The sequence below is a fragment of the Dipodomys merriami genome, unplaced genomic scaffold (assembly GCF_024711535.1).
Source record: "Dipodomys merriami isolate MVZ:Mamm:240054 unplaced genomic scaffold, mDipMer1.0.p SCAF_524, whole genome shotgun sequence".
NCBI classification, from domain to species: domain Eukaryota; kingdom Metazoa; phylum Chordata; class Mammalia; order Rodentia; family Heteromyidae; genus Dipodomys; species Dipodomys merriami.
This window is the reverse complement of record NW_027206096.1, coordinates 610,018-622,056: the sequence shown is the minus strand read 5'-3', so window position 1 is coordinate 622,056 and position 12,039 is coordinate 610,018. Positions and strand designations below refer to the sequence as shown.

General features: G+C 45.5%; 1 long non-coding RNA gene across 2 annotated transcripts; it reads right to left on the bottom strand.

Annotated features, from left to right (window-relative positions):
- Positions 1–242: 242 nt before the first annotated feature.
- On the bottom strand, positions 243–10,706 carry LOC138811403 (uncharacterized). 2 transcript variants are annotated; one of them, XR_011367375.1, is made up of 6 exons: positions 10,567–10,706; positions 2,762–2,937; positions 2,155–2,440; positions 821–877; positions 584–691; positions 243–320 (listed from the first exon to the last, which is right to left on the bottom strand). It is a non-coding gene; the product is annotated as an uncharacterized lncRNA (long non-coding RNA). The 2 variants fall into 2 exon arrangements; XR_011367376.1 differs by lacking the exon at positions 584–691.
- Positions 10,707–12,039: the final 1,333 nt, after the last annotated feature.

The following is a 12,039-nucleotide window of genomic DNA, read 5'->3' as shown; positions in this document are numbered from 1 at the left end:
CCTGCATACACGAGGCCCTGGGTTCGATTCCTCAGCACCACATAAGCAGAAAAAGATGGAAGTGGTGCAGTGGCTCAAGTGGTAGAGCGCTAGCCTTGAGCTGAAGAGCTGTCCACGCCTGGGCACAGGCCCCACAACTGGCAAAAAAAAAAAAAAATCACATTTGACGACAGCTGAAATTAGAACTTTCGCATGAGAAAAGACACCACACACGAAGTCAAACATTTGAGTATCAAATAGGAGGAAATGTGTGCAAACACAGAAAGGGTTGATGGAAGATGATATTCAGGAGGATTGCTAGCAAGATGGTTGAAGAACTCCTGCAGAACAAAGAAAGAACAAAAGGGCAGCACATTAGAACAGGTCATTTTCAGAGGAAGAACCCTAAATGAGCACATGCAATTAGAATTAGCAGTTGAAAAATGCAAACTAAAATGACAAGGTACCACATTCACCCATCCAATTAGCAAAAATTAGGGAAACTGTAAGTGTCAGTAAGGTTGAAGGCCACAGGCTCTGTCCCACACCAAGCAGGGGTGAATCAGCACCGATGAATGGCCAGTCATGCTGAAAGCATGCCTACCTGTGACCCCTAGATAAATGCTTGATCCTGAGCACACAAGTGACAGGAAGAAGAAACTGGAAACCTGTACAACCATCAGTCACATCGCAAAATGTCTGTGCAGTGAATCTGAGCAGAAATGAACAGACCTCAAAATGTGTTGTCAAGGAAAGCTTCAAGGTATAGCTCAAAAAGAGGGTGATACCACTTGTATACATATTAAAGCACTCAAAACAGGTGGGGTGAAGTGGTGCCTACCTGTAAACCTAGCTATTTAGGAGGCAGAGCTCAGGAGGATGGTGGTTGGAGGCCAGCCTGGGGGAGAAAAGTTAGTAAGACCTCCATTTCACCCAACAAGCTGGGCATGGTAGGTCATTCCAGTGGGCCCAGCTAAAGGAAGGGATAGGGAGAAGTATTGTGGTCCAGGATAGCCAACACAAAAACCAAAGCAAAAAGGGGTGCACCTGGAGGAGTAGAGGGTCTGCTTAATAAGCACGAGGCCCTGAGGGCAAACCTCAGCACCACTGAATAATGTGAATGAATGAATGAATGAATGAGCTACACATCTTAAACCAATGCTGTGTATTTTGTAAACACACACACACACACACACACACACACACACACACACACACACACACACTTCCACAACTCACCATAGACAGGCAGAAGGCATCGAGCATAGGGTAACTTGAGCTACTCTGAGCCAGGGGCTACACTGTAAAATAGGGTACCCAGACCCCTAATGGCATGGTTTGCCCTCCTGCCCCCGAGTGCCTTCATCCCCAGTGACCACACTTGTGACTATCGTACAAAGAGTTGTCTTCACAGGGTCCTGGTGAGCCCAGATCAATATGGAGAGCCAGAACTAGGCTGGAGAACCTTCTAGAAGGGGGCCAAGGAGAGAGGAGAGGCCAGGGAAAGGAGGATCTGACATGGATCCAGCTCTCCCTCTGGCTTTAGGCTCCTCACCCAGTCTATCTCACTTAATCCTCAAGATGGGGACATTAAGGCGCGGGCGTGGCTGTCCCGGGGACAGCTGGCGTGACCTCTGCCCCGGCCGCTGACCAGCCTCGGAGGAGACCCTGGGACTCTAAGCGCCCAAGGCAGCTCGCCCCAGGTGCCCACAGCCTAAGACTCGGGCAGGGGGGTGGCCGGGTGGCCGCCTGTGGGGAGCACTGTATTTTTAGTCATTTTGTCATTGAGAGCAGGATGGAAGGATGAGAAACCACAGGGGCTGGCACAGGCCTTGGGGATGAACTCACCAGCCCAAAACAGGTGGAGCCAGGCCAGACTGCTGCCCGCCCACAGGCATGGCTGCCGCCGCTTCTCTCTTTCTCCTGTCCTTCCTTCCTTCCTTCTTTCCTTCCTTCCTTCCTTCCTTCCTTCCTTCCTTCCTTCCTTCCTTCCTTCCTTCCTTCTTCCTTTTCCCTCTCTTCTCCCCTCCCTCTTTCCCTCCCTCCTTTCTTTCCTCCCTTCCTTCCTTTCTTCATTCCCTCCTTCTCTCCCCCTCCCTCCCTCCTTCCCTCCTCTTCTTCCTCCTCCTCCCTCCCTTCCCTCTGATCTGTCTGTCTGCCTGCATTTAGTTGAACCTGGCGAGGAGGTGGGGTCCACCCATAATGTCTGTGGGTAGCTCGGTCCGGAGTTGTGTGCATGCTCCTGCGTGCGTGCGTGCGTGCGGCCAGGTTTTTCTCTCTGTCATCCGTGGCTTCTCTTTCCAGCAGCGGGGAGGCTGGGAGGTGCCAGCAGGGGTAGGCTCTGCCAGGAGGAGGCATGGGGCAGCGCCACTTCCTTCTGGATGGGTCTGGACAGGTCTGGATGAATCACAGATTCTCAATCCATATGCGGGCCCCATTTGCTCCGAAAATTCTCTTCCATCTGCTGGAGGAGAGCGCAGGGCAAATCAATCAGGGGTGCAGGGTGGAGCCCCCTGAAATGAAGGGCTCTGCCGCCCCAGTGCCTCTTGGATGTCAGAGCCACAATCGCCACACAGCCAGGAGAGACTCCGCTGAGCTCCGGCCCAGCCCCTCCCCGCACGCGGCCTCCTCTCTGTGGTCCTTGGCCAATAAACACGTGGCAAGCAAGTGTTCGGATCAATGACCTCAAGCTCTCCCTGTGAGAGGACCCATCGGGCCTGCCCCTCACCAGCTGTTTGAGCCCCGCTCCTTCCCCCACCCCCTCTTCCCCTCCTTGTCAGGCCTGGAACTCTGTCAGTGCATGTGGAAGAGGCTCTTCTGTCTTCCATCTTGGTGTTCCTGCCAGCCTCTGTCCCTTCCCAGCCAGGGGTCTCCGGTGAGTCCGGTGGCTTCCTCCCGCTGGGATTTGTGGCTGCGATTTCCTCCTACCTCACCTGACCCAAGAACCGGAATTGAACCCTGGGGGTAAAGAAGAAGCTGTTGGGGCAACAACTTGGCTTGAAGTTACATGGACGCAGGGTAGACTGGGGATGACGGATTCAGTGAACAAGAGCCCCGAGCGAATGGGCAACTGTGCCAAGAACACTTCAAACACTTCTTTCTTTTTGTGATCTCCTCCTTCACTTGTCCTAGGATTTACCTGCTGAGCCAGGTGGCTCACACCTGTCATCCTAGCGACTCAGGAGGCTGAGCTCTGAGGATCACAGTTCAAAGCCAGTCCAAGCAGAAAAGATTGTGAGACTTTTTTTTTTCTTTTTTTTTTCTGATTGTGGGGCCTGAACTCTGGGCGCTGTCCCTCAGCTCTTCAGCTCAAGGCAAGCGTTCTACCACTTCAGCCACAGCGCCACTTCCAGCTTTTTCAGCTTATGTGGTGCTGAGGAATCGAACCCAGGGCCTCATGCATGCAAGGCAAGCACTCTACCATTGAGCCATCTTCCCAGCTCCTATTTTATATTTTTAATTGTCCTACTGGACTGGACATTTCTATTTACTTTTCTTCTCATAGCTTGTCATCTATTAGATTCTTTTAGCATCCTGTTTTTCCCTCCCGTATTCATTTGGAAGTTGCATATTATTTCAACTTATTTAAAGGTTAACTTTGAAATTACAGCACACACTCTTAGCCTAACCACTTCTAACAGTAAGCAATATTATTTCCTACCCCCTTTAACCATAATTACTCCTCTCTTATTTAAAACCATGCAGGACACTATGATCGTTGTCTAATATAGTCTAGATTTATCAGTTTTCCTCTTCCCTCCTCCTCCTTCTTTCTTCTTTCTTGTGCCAGTCCTAGGGCTGGAACTCAGGTCCTAGGTACTGTCCCTGAAATTTGTGCTCAAAGCTAGTTCTCTTCTACTTTGAGCCATAGCTCCATTTCCAGCTCTTTTGGTGATTCATTGGAGATAAGAGTCTCACAGACTTTCCTGTTTGGGCTAGCCCTGAACTATGATCTGCAGATCTCAGCTCCCTGAGTATCTAGGATTACAGGCATAAGCCACCAGTGCAGGGCTCCTCATTTCTTCTTTAACTGCAGCTTGTCTCATTAGGATTCTTTGGGTTGATAAGTGGGATTTAGGTCTTGGAAACAAAGCCTCTCAATGCAGTTTTCCCTTTTTTGGTTTTGTTTTGATTTAGATTCTGAAATGAGGGTTTCACTATATAACTACACTGGTCTGGAACTCACAACTTCACAAACTCAAACTTTGATTTAGATTCTGAAATGAGGGTTTCACTATATAACTACACTGGTCTGGAACTCACACCTTCACAAACTCAAACTTGTGATCCTCCTATACCAGTCTCCCTACTGCTAGGATTCTAGGTATGTGCCATTATCTCTGGCTTGCTTCTTATTCTTTTTCTTCTCTTTTTCTTTTTCTTTTTTTTGTCAGTCATGGGGCTTGAACTCTGGGCCTGGGCGCTGTCCCTCAGCTCTTCAGCTCAGGGCGAGCGCTCTACCACTTGAGCTACAGCGCCACTTCCTTGCTTCTTATTCTTGAGAGACCTTTTGTGGCTTGAAGTTTGTGGAATAAAAGTCAACAAGAATTTCAGCATATTGAATTCCTCTGTGTCTTCTGTTGCTGTTCAGAGACATCAGCTGTCAGTCTCACTATTATCTGGTGGGTTCTTCTCTCTGGCTGTATCTAAAAGAATCAATTTCTGGGGTCTAGCTAGAGTTTCACAGTGACATATCATTTTATTTGTAGAGTGTAGCATGCATTGTGATTTTTTTTTTAATTTGTGGATTGTATCTTAGATCCTGAAAATCTCAGCTGTTATCTCTTCCAGGATGGACTCTGCCATATTTTCTTTCTCTTTTCTTTCTAGGATTCCAATCATATATTTATTGGACTTAATAAAATTACCTTTGTCTCTTGCTTTTCCTCCCAAATCTTCCATCTTTTAGTCTTGTGTAGCATCGTATGAGCTGCACTCTGGAATTTCTTCCAATTTATATTACAATCCACCATGACTGCTTCCCCTGTGCTCAGCCTGCTGTGAAAGCCATCCTCTTCTAGTTTGCATTGCACTTATTCTATCTGGATACTTCTAGTTGTTTAGTTTTGTTTGCCAGTCCTGACGCTTGAACTCAAGGCCTGGGCACTGTCCCTGAACTTTCTTTGCTCAAGACTACGCTCCGCCATTTGAGCCACAGCACCACTTCTGGATTTTTCTGTGTATGTGGTACTGAAGAATTGAACCCAGGGCTGCATGCATGCTAGGCAGGCACTCTACCACTAAGCCACCTTCCTAGCCTCTACTTGTTATTTATACATGTATTAAGTTGTTTCAAATTGTCTATGCAACTTGATAGATTTCTACTTTCTGAACTCTTTTTTTTTCCATTGCTGGAGATTGAACCCTATGTAACTTTTGATAGATACCATGATGTTCTGTCTCAGCAGAGATCCATGAGAAATGGGACCAAGCAGCCATGGTCTTACCTGAGCTAGTTAAGCCCTCCTTTGAAGTGGGTTTTCTCAGCAATGGGATATGACCCACATGAAAAATAAAGGAGAGGTTTGACTTCAGAAAATCATTACTGAGCTGTTCCATACCTCATACCATGTTAAGACCATAGACAGTACAGAGGGAAGAATCACACTTCCTGACGTCAAGCAGCCTTCACATGAAGATGCCAGTGGTTAACAGACAGGCCAGGAATGATGTGCATCATACCTATAATCTCAGCTGTTTGGGAGGCAGAGGCAGGAGTTCAAAGCCAGCCCCAGAAAACTAGTGAGATCCTGTCCCCAAAACAAAATAAAAACAATTGGTAGAGTGCTTGCCTAGCAGACAGTTGGCCCTGGGGTTCAATTCCTAGCATGAGGAGAAAAATTAAAGAGCAGAAGAGTCACTGATGAAAGCCACGTGAAGGCTATATGAAATTTCTCTACGTTAATTCTGAATGTCAAGTACGGGGCTAAACTTCTCCTTGCTTTCATTATTTTTAGTTGAGAATGTTATAATTACACAAAAATTGCAATAGTAATTATTTAAATTGTTTCACTCTCTTGTGCTATAAGAATTTTAATTCACCATCCTTTCTACCTATGCATAGAAAGAATAAAAGAGAACTATGAAAGCATGATATCGATCAAGATGCTTTGTATTATTCATAGACTGATGTGTACAACTACTTAAAATTATATATATATATATATATATATATATATATATGTATGTATATGTATATGTATAAACATACTGGCTCCTGGAGGCTGGGTGATGGAGAGAAAGTTACCAGGCATACATAAGATGCAGTTGGATAAAAGAACTACAGTCCAATGTTCTGTATAGCAAATAGGGTAACTATGGTAAGCAACTATTAATTTATATTTAAAAATAGCCAGTGGAGAGCTTGGGTGTGGCTCAAGTGGTTAAATGCTTGCCAAGCAAGTAGGAGGCCCTGAGTTTAATCCCCAGTGCTGCCTAGATAGATAGGTAGATAGATAATTAAAAAAAAAAAAAAAAAGAAAGGGAGCCTGGGATGTGGCTTAGTGGTAGAGTGCTGGCCTAGCATGCATGAAGCCCTGGGTTCCATTCCTCAGTACCACATACACAGAAAAAGCCAGAAATGGTGCTGTGGCTCAGTGAAAGAGCGCTTGCCTTGAGCGCAGAGAGGCCCAAGGACAGTGCCCAGGCCCTGAGTTCAAGCCCCAGGGCTGGCAAAATAAATAAATAACTAAATAACTAATTAAATAAGGAAAGGATTTGGCATGTTCCCAACATAAAGGTACAATATATGTCTAAGGGAGTGGATCTGATTGTTGTATGATCATTGTACACTGCAGGTCTGTATTGAAATGGTATACTGTTTGCCTTTGCCATTAATACCTACAATTATTGTGTACTGATTAAAGTATTTGGGGTTGAAATGATTATTTATCTTATGAATACTTACTATTAAAAGACCTTACTTGATTTTCTGTCTTTGGAAAGGTAAGGGGGGGGTCGCAGAAATGGAGGGACAAGACAGGTGCCGGTGGTCACACCTGTAATCCCAGCTACTTTGGAGACTGAGATCTGAGGATGATGGTTCAAAGCCAGCCCAGGCAGGAAAGTCCATGAGACTCTCATCTCCAGTGAACCACTCAGAAAACCGGAAGTGGCACTGTGGCTCAAGTGATATAGTGCTCGCCTTGAGCTGAAGAGCTGAGGCCCAGAGTTCAAGCCCCATGACAAAAGAAAGGAAGGAAGGAAGGAAGGAAGGAAGGAAGGAAGGAAGGAAGGAAGGAAGGAAGGAAGGAAGGAAGGAAGGAAGGAAGGAATGGAGGAGGGACAAAGAGTGAACAAAAGCATCCGTGATATTCACTGGACACTATGCTGAAAATGAACTCTACAGCTTGTGAGTGGGGATGGGAGGGAAAAACTGGAAGAGAGCGAAGGAAGGGGTGACACTGTCCAAAAAGAGATGTACTCTTTACCTGACTGATGTAACTGTCACCCCTCCGTACATCACCTTGATAGTTAACAATGAAACATTTTTTTAAAACATTTTAAAGAAAAAATGAGCAGTAGAGCAAGGGGCAGGGTTTGTCACCACCTTCTGGAGGGGCTGGTGGTGGGCAGGGAGCAGGTGCAGGGGGGGCCATCTGGGCAGAGGTGGCCTGGGCCCCGGCCACAGGGAGCTCAGGGACCCGGAGCAGGGGCTCCGTGGGCACCATGGTGGCTGGCTATGGCTGACCTGTGTGGCATGTGACCCCAGGCATGTGGTAAGAGGCCAGCTAGGTGCAGAGAGGGCGCACAGGGCTTAGGGGCTCCCACAGGAGGCGGCAGCTGTCCATTACTTCCAGCAGCAATTCTAAGGGAGGATCACTGGCTACAGTCAAAATGGCGGCTTCTTAGGAGAAAGGAAAATTCTGGCTGCTTCTAGCACCTTCCAAGATTGAACAGGATCCACCTTTTGGTTGGAGATCAACACCGAGACCAAGGCTTCTAAATGACTGCCTTGAAAAGGACATCTGCCCCCTCCCCCTGCCCGAGGATTATGTTCTGCTTTAAGTGACAATTGCTGAGGGAGTTAGCTCTTGAGTGTGCCTGTAATAACTCCCACAGGGTCCTGGCTGTGAACGCCACCATGTTCCTACTTCACAGCTGTCCAGGAAGCCCGGGGCTGTGCGGCTTCCTGAGGCTCAGCCCAGTCACTCACACACACACACACACACACACACACACACACACACACACACACACACACACACACACACACACACACACACACACACACACACACACACACACACACACACACACACACACACACACACACACACACACACACACACACACACACACACACACACACACACACACACGGCTGTGGAGGAAGGACAGGATGGGGGACAGAGAGCAGGCAACACATTTGCACATTGGGGATTCCTGTTTGTTATTTTCCATCTGTGTTTCTTTCCAGACTCACCCTAGGGAATAAATCTCAGATGACATCAGCCAGTCAGGGGCGTCTGCCTGCTCAGCCGTTCTCTAGGGAAGGGGCATTTGATTAATTGAATTCTATGGTTTCAATTGAGTTAGTACAGTGACAAAGGATGGCTGGGCCAGAGATGAAAACATTAAAAGGATGCACTTAACATCAACGCTCTGCAACAGCATTCACTCTTTCTGGAGAATTCAAGAAGAATCCAGAAGCTAGCAAGGCCTGGCTCTCCATAACGGGCATCTGATTTCATTGGTGGGGTTTTGGACATGTGAGGTTCTGGAGTTCAAGGGCCTTGGCAGTTTTAGCTCAGACCTTCCTGTGGCAACTCGATCAGGACTATCAGATTAGCAGAGTCAAATGCAAATATAACCAGCGAAATAGGAATTTCATACATACAATAAGGATTAAAATATGAATAACTTCTAGCACAAAGATATCCCTGTAAATAGCCATTTTTGCCTGAAATTTGAATTTTATTGGGCTTCCAGTATTTTACCTGACAACCCAGTCTCAATTGGCTACAACTTAAAGCACAGATTCTAGCATTTGGTTCCCCAGGATTTATCTCTTTCTGTTTTCTTTTTCCTCCTCTGGAAATCTTATTTCCAATTCACAATTTCCTTATTTGTACAGCTCCATTTCTAGATAAGTTCAAATGCCTCATATGCATTACTTTTCATTTTGTTTTCTTGCTCATAGGAGTTTTTAAACTTGCTTTCCTTTTCCAATTGTTCATAGTCCTTTATTCATAATTGTCAAAAAGTAGAAAAGCTGGACGCCAATGGCACACTCTAGTAATCCTAGCTACTCAGGAGGCTGAGATCTGAGGATCACAGTTCAAAGCCAGCTCGAGCAGGAAAATCCATTAGACTTTTATCTCGAATTAACCATCAGAAAGCAGGAAGTGGTACTGTGGCTCAAAGTGATAGTGCACTAGCCTTGCATGAAAAGCTCAAGGACAGCACCCAAGCCCTGAGTTCAAGTCCTATGATTGACCCCAAAAAGGGTAGAAAATAACTTAAATGTCCTTTAACTACATAAACCGTGACACATTAACATAATAATGGAAGGCTAGTCTGACATACAAAGAAATGAGCTGTAAATTAAAGACAACAACATAAATACGAAATGTGTTTAATGCTTTCATCCTAAGTGTCATGTCTAGTTTGTTATTCCTGGGTTCCTAAGGCAGGTAGGGCTTCTCTTTGCTTTGAATATCCTTAGTATCTATCTGGATGCACTCTTCAATGCAGGAAGGCTCTTAGTGCTTTTCCTGCCAGATTCACACAGCAGTGTCTGCTCTACCTCATGTGGGACAAGGAGAACTGTGCCTCCTCCGACTGTGACCCCTAGATTGCAGCAGGAACTTCCATACTCTGCTATACTCCACTCCTGGCCACAGATGATCCAAGACAGCCAATCAGCTCCTCCTTTAGTCTTCTAAAAATAACTCATCATGTCTAAGACCAAGCCCAAACACACCCAGATCTGTACTGAGCATTGAGCCAAGATCACTATTGTTGTTGAGAACAACCACTAGTTCTATCTGTTAGAATTTCTAGTTCAGATGGCCACATCCCAGAGACACCCACCCCCATGGGACTGGTAGACAATTTCACTGCACAAAGGACTAGAAAGGACTGAGCCCTCAGCACAGCTCAGCCACGAGCTCCCTGCAGCACAGGACCCATCAGCTCCACAGATCGCTAATTCTATACACATCTCTGCAGCCTTGAGGTTACCTTGGTTGCTTTTAGATAAACGATGATCACCATGGTAGAGACAATGGCCATGGCAGCCATGATTGGGATGGATGGTTCAATTAAGGGCACATCCAGTGCAAATAATCTATCATCACTGACACCAATACCAAAGAATTCTGATTCTTCCCTAGAACATAGATATAGTTACTAGGGCTTGAACTCAGGTGAGCTCTTACTTTGCTTTTTTACTCAAAGCTGGCACCCTAACACTTGAGCCACAACTCCACTTCTGGCTTTTGGCTGATTACCTGGAGATAAGAATATCAGGAATTTTTCTGCCTGGGCTGGCTTGTGTAAGGCATATTAAATAGGTAGGTTTCATTAGGTAAACGATGAGGAGAACACTATGCACTATTCAGGCAGGAAAAGAAGTTTACTTACCGAACTGCTGCCCCCGCCATGCATGGTGGAGAAGCATGGCTGAAAAGGAAAGGGGTGGGGGGGCAGAGTGGGGGGGCAACCCAACCCAAACCCAACCCATTCCTGGGCCAGGACTTATCTAGGCCAGGGACAGGAAGAGGTGTGGCCAGGTGGGGGAAAGGTGTGGCCACACTGGATCCAGATGTGACCTCAGGGTCCAGGACCCTCCTAAGGTCAGAGGGGAGGCGTGTGACTAGAGGTGACTCAGGTTGTGACGCAACAGGTAGGGAAGGTGACTGCTTCCAGGTCTGCCAGTTACCTAGGTGACTGATACTGGGTGGAGACTTAGCCAAGAGGGAGGGAGGTGTCCCTGTTCAGACCTTAAAGGTTGGAATGAGGTTCCTTAGATCTTAGCATCCCAAGTAGCTAGAGTTACAGGCATGAGGCACCAGTACTGAGCTTAGAGCGATTTTCTTATAAATCAAGTGTCTTCATGTGTTCTAAAGTTTTGTAAAAATGTGTGAGACTTGAGAAATAACTATAATCTAAAATATTTAAAGACTAGAATAAAATCAAGATGTTAAATTTTTAAGTATAGCATTATGTCAACTAGTCATCCACAGGTTTATTTATAATTTATATAACATATTCCTAATCTTATTAAGATTAAATGGCAAGAACTAAACATTCTTAGTAATACTCAAAACGAAGTGCCTAATGTAGCTTTCTAGAAAACACTGTTAAGAGAATGGGAAGAGATGTGACAGACTGAGAAAAATTCACAAAAGACACGTGTGCTAAAGACTGTGGTCCAACATATACAAAGAACTCATACAACTTAATGAATGAACAGCTTAATGAAACAAACTGACCGGAACAGACATCTTGTCAAAGAAGCTGTGCAGAAGGATACAAAATAAACCCACAAAAATCAGTTGCCTTCCTGTACACTGACAATGTACAAGAAGAGAGGGAAATAAAGGGAGCAACCCCATTCACAATAACCTCCCAAAAAATAAAATATTTAGGAATTAACCTAACCAAAGATGTAAAAGAACTATTTAATGAGAACTATAAAAAGTTAAAGAAAGAAATTGCAGAAGACACTAGGAAATGGAAAGACCTCCCATGCTCCTGGATAGGCCGACTTAATATAGTAAAGATGGTAATACTTCCAAAACTAATATACAAATTCAACACAATTCCTATTAAAATCCCAATGACGTACATCACTGAAATACAGAAAACAGTCCAAAAATTCATATGGAATAACAAAAGACCTAGAATAGCCAAAACAATTCTAGGGGATAAAGACAATATGGGAGGGCTATCCATGCTGAACTTCAAACTCTACTACAGAGCTATAATAACAAAGACAGCAAGGTACTGGCACAAAAACAGACCCGAAGACCAATGGAACAGAATAGAAGATCCAGAAATAAATCCACAGGCCTACAGCCAGCTGATATTCGACAAAGGAGCCAAAGACATACA